The 5,205-nt window shown below is 43.0% G+C and overlaps 1 long non-coding RNA gene across 1 annotated transcript; it reads right to left on the bottom strand.

The window, feature by feature from the left end:
* Positions 1-214: 214 nt before the first annotated feature.
* LOC141026598 (uncharacterized) lies at positions 215-2,967 on the bottom strand. The gene is made up of 3 exons (XR_012188973.1): positions 2,463-2,967; positions 1,602-1,669; positions 215-809 (listed from the first exon to the last, which is right to left on the bottom strand). It is a non-coding gene; the product is annotated as an uncharacterized lncRNA (long non-coding RNA).
* Positions 2,968-5,205: the final 2,238 nt, after the last annotated feature.

Here is a 5,205-nt window from a genome sequence, read left to right as displayed (position 1 = left end):
TGTAGAGGGATAAACTCATGCAATATGATATAAACCCCATCTTTTTATCCTCGATGGCAACAATACAATACATGTCGTTTCCCCTACTGTCACTGGGATCGAGCACCACAAGATTGAACCCAAAGCTAAGCACTTCTCCCATTGCAAGAAAGATCAATCTAGTAGGCCAAACCAAACTGATAATTCGAAGAGAAACCAATCATACATAAAAGAATTCAGAGGAGATTCAAATATTGTTCATAAATAATCTTGATCATAAACCCACAATTCATCGGATCTCGACAAACACACCGCAAAAGAAGATTACATCGAATAGATCTCCAAGAAGATCGAGGAGAACTTTGTATTGAGATCCAAAGAGAGAGAAGAAGCCATCTAGCTAATAACTATGGACCCGAAGGTCTGAGGTAAACTACTCACACATCATCGGAGAGGCTATGGTGTTGATGTAGAAGCCCTCCGTGATCAATGCCCCCTCCGGCGGAGCGCCGGAAAAGGCCCCAAGATGGGATCTCACGTGTACAGAAGGTTGCGGCGGTGGAAATATGGTTTTTGCTCCGTATATGATGTTTCCAGGGTGTATGGGTATATATAGGAGGAAGAAGTACATCAGTGGAGCAATGTGGGCCCCATGAGGGTGGAGGGCACGCTTGGGGGGGGGGGGGTAGGCGCGCCCCCTGCCTCGTGCTCTCCTCGTTGATTGCTTTACGTAGACTTCAAGTCCTCTGGATCACGTTTGTTCCGAAAATCACGTTCCCGAAGGTTTCATTCCGTTTGGACTCCGTTTGATATCTTTTTCCTTCGAAACACTGAAATAGGCAAAAAAACAGCAATTCGGGTTGGGCCTCCAGTTAATAGGTTAGTCCCAAAAATAATATAAAAGTGTATAATAAAGCCCATTAAACATCCAAAGCAGAATATAATATAGCATGGAACAATCAAAAATTATAGATACGTTGGAGACGTATCATCTGTACACTTTACCCACTGGACTCAACCCGAAGATTGAGACAAAGTCTTTCAGAAGAAGTCACCTAGTCCCACAGGAGGCCCATCCCAACTATCATAACTACATCTTCTGGCACATCCGGGTAAGGTCCCCACAACTGATCAAGTAAGCCAGAGCCCATATTAGCCAGTGGTTGTACATGGAAGCTACTAGTCACTAAGTCTGTCTGATCTTTTTGAGCCTGGACGGCACCCACTTACATTCAGAGGGTATACACCATGATGTTCTTGAAACCACCCAGCAATACCATTCGGGCGCACTTAGCCATAGTCCATGTCCTTAGAAAAGGAACAATAAACCATGATGCAACCCTGTCCGTCCAGAAGTGAATTATATATTATGTTTTTACTCAAGTTATATTATATATAGTCCTCACATAAACTCGATGAATACATGAACCATTCCCCGTCTACATAGCGTAGCAAGAATACACTACCACGGTCTACAATAAGGCCATACTATGTTGAAACTTAGTAGCAATAACATACTACCATGATCTTCCAACACATGCACAATATAGTGATGTGATATAAATATATAACTACATGCATAGAAAAACAATAGGTTGGGGTATGATCAAGGTGTAACTTGCCTGGTACATTTGATGAAGTTCTTCGCACTCACAATCCTGATATTTCTACTCGTCACGCTCCGGGCAATCTATCGTTAATGAAAAAAATCCAAATCAATAACCATGCCATGGATAAGAACCAAAGAACAACAAAACAATTATGGCAAGGTTGGGAAACATCAATATATATATATATATAGGCTTAACATATATATAATATAGGTTTAAAGTATAACATAGGGTCTAACGGTAATATAAGGTGACAGGTGAAGGAATGAACTCAAAAGAGTCAATTGATATGGAAGGATTTATATTAGGATTATATTTGAGACAATATGGAATAGGCTCAGAAGTATATGGAAAACAACAAACATGTCGTTGAACAGAAGGTATATGACATAGGTGTTCATTTGAAAAAAGAAAGAATTGAGTAGGAGCACTACAACTCAAATTATAGTGAATGAAGTTTGAATTGAATTTAAATTAAAAACAGGTAAAAAATTATATGAATATTAGGTATACAGGATGCGATCAGCAAGTATTGGTACTAGTGTTTCACGGGCAAAAAGGAATCGATTGAAAATGTGCTACGGTCTGCAAAATATCACCATATGAAGATTTGAATTCAAATTCGACTCGCTCAAATTTGAAAAGCTTGAACAATTGAAATATTTACTCTACAGGATAGTAGAGGTGATTTTGATCATGCAGGAAAAAGAATCACTCGATTTGGATATACGGATCACCAGATATAGCTAAACGAAATTGGATTGAAAATCTGTCAAAAACAGAGTTTGAGCTGTTGCGGCTACTGTAGATGTGGCCACGTGTCGCTCTAGGATTGGCCGAAGGGGGGGGGGGTGGTTGCGCGTGCGTGCTCACCGGAAGCAGGGGAAGATGGCGGCGGTGAATGGCGTCTCCGGTGGTTCTGTGACTTAGGGAAGTGCACAAGGAGATTAGGCGTGGCAGGGTGCGATCTCACACGTCGTCGGACTGCTCTGGGGCATCCTGGTCCTGCGGAGAAGTGAAACGATGATGGCTGGCGCTCCGGTGAGATCGGGCGACCTTGGGTGCTCGAATCTGAGCATCTGCTAAGGGGGAGATGGTCAGGGAGAGGCGGCGCATCAAGGAGATCCCTCGGATGACCACAGAGGCAGGGGAATGGCTTACAGTTGCCGGAGTTTGGCCATGGAAGGAAGCTCGGTCGGCGGAGTTTCTGTGAGGTCTATGTGCTCGATCTCGAACGGGAAACCGAGTGCTTGGTGCGGGAATCGGAAGAGGTGGTTGAGGAGGTCTCGTGGCGGTTCGAGATTGACCAGATCAGGGAGGGATCAGGGAGATCAGGCGCACGGGTTGTGTACGCGAGCAGGAGACTGGCTAGAGGTAGGAGAAGATGAGTGGGGTCCGCGCATCATAGAGAGAGGAGAAGTAGAGAGGCAGATAGGTGAGGCGATGCTGACGTCACACTGACGCGTGCGTGCGCGTGCACGGCTGCGGACTGGGTTGCGCTGGCTTCGGCCTGTTGGGCCAGCTGCTGCGGTTGCTGTTGGGCTAGCTGCGCTGCACGCTGCTCGCGCGCGGGCAAGGGATAGGCAGATGGGCTGCGGGTTAGGTTTAGGAATAGGTATAGGTATTTCCTATTCTGTTTTATTTATAGAAACGATTTTGGCTCGAAAAATGATCCAAAACATTTTCTACAAAATACCAGAACACTCACAAAAGGGTATACACTAATATAGAAAATAGTGAGCATTTCCTTTCAGAGGGAAAAATTAATATACAATAGACATAATATATATTTTTATAAACCTTTACTTGACACTTACATAATGTTCCACGAAATATTTTTTAACTCCGAAGAAAAATGCAAATAATATTTAAAGCATTTCCAACTCTTTTATATTGAAGGAGTCATATTACCTTTTCTCCTATGTTTTAATTTGAGTTAGAGTTGTTTTAAATACTCAAAATCCAAATGAGAGAATATTCAATTGTTCATCTTTTTTTTGAGGAAGTCATGTGATCCTCTCTCACCTCCAAGTTGAAACAATTTGAATATTCTCAAAGTTCAAAATAAGATCAAAAGGAATATTCAGGAAGTCATTTTATTCCCTCTCATTTGAATATTCATTAAACTCCAAAAGTTTAAATTCCTAGCCAAAATTTACTAACAACAAGCAACACAAGCAAGTCTAATTAATCCTATTTAAATAATTAACATCCCAAAATTTAGAATTTTGGGATGTTACAAACGGGACAAAGGACACAAGAGTTTACCCAGGTTCGGCCCCTCACTTCGAGGTAAAAGCCTACTTCCTGCTTCTAATTGTATTGCTTGAGTTTCGATTACAAGGGAGCGACTACGCTTGACCTAGCTATCGATCAATTGTTTTCTGAGTTAAGCCGCCGCCGGATCTCGCCTTTGTATACACAGGTCGAGGCCTGGCGGCTTACAAGAGTCCGAGCTAGATCACACAACATGACCAGCCCGGTTTCTAAATCATCTTGCCTTATCAGACAAGTCATCATCGGGCGGCTCATACTTCCGGGTCTTGGGCCGTCACTATCCCGCCTCTTAAGTCGTCGTCTTCCCGGGCCTTCTTCATATTAAATCGCCAACGGTGTAACCCAGCCCCTCCTGGGCGGGTCACACCTCGGGGTTATATCCCCAACATTAGGCCCTAGATTGATTTGAACTTGTTCATATCAATCTTCACTATTTTCAGTTGGTGAATTATCTTCCAAGGCTTTATCTTGAATAAACCACTATAACCCACCATGATGTCATGCAAGCGGAATTATTACAACCCGCCATGACATCATGCGTATTAAATTTTCAAAAACCATGTGACATCACAGCGGATCTTTTATATTAGTTGGTTATCCGAGAATCGAGGCGCCCGCACTGCTAAGATAATCATGGTGCCTCCTCGATTTTTGCGCATGCCATTTTACCATTTCCTTATAAATAGGGACGGGGTCCCTTTTCATTTTTTACCCCCGCCTTCATCCTGGCCGCTGCATAGACCTGACTTTGATCAGAAATCGCAGCGCCCCTCCGACGTCCATCAGCATCACCAGGTACCCATCTCTCCTTTCTTACAATCCTCATTAGGTTACCTTAGTTCGTCGGCATTCGTCAGTGTTCATCTTGCTTATTTGTAGTTCATCCACCATGCTGCTTAGTTTGATCCAAAAGCGATACTGAAGTCATGCGGTGATAGCTTTGGCATCTGTTTCCAATCACAGATTCATTCTTTTCTCCTAAGATTCAATCCGCAACATACTAGTTCGTCCATGGCCATGTTTTAGGTTTAGCAATTTCCTTATATTTTTTGAACTGCCGTAGATCCAAAATTATAGGCACGATCCGTGAAACTTGTTTGCCCAATACTTGGTGAAATTCTACCAAAATATTTTCATCAAGATCAGCTCTATAAATGGCCGCTTTGCCAACACAATTTAGGTAGCTCAAAGAATAACCTGATAACCCGCCAACCTGCTGCCGGCTTATCCATAAATCTTGATTTTAATCCGCCATATTTTTGCCTCCAGGCCGCAATCTTTTAAACCGCCAATCATGACCAAGACTCCCACTTCGTGCGATTGCGTTGCCTCCCAAGTT

Source organism: Aegilops tauschii, chromosome 7 (assembly GCF_002575655.3).
Source record: "Aegilops tauschii subsp. strangulata cultivar AL8/78 chromosome 7, Aet v6.0, whole genome shotgun sequence".
NCBI lineage: Eukaryota > Viridiplantae > Streptophyta > Magnoliopsida > Poales > Poaceae > Aegilops > Aegilops tauschii.
The sequence above is the reverse complement of the archived record's forward strand: the minus strand, read 5'-3'. Positions and strand labels throughout refer to the sequence as shown.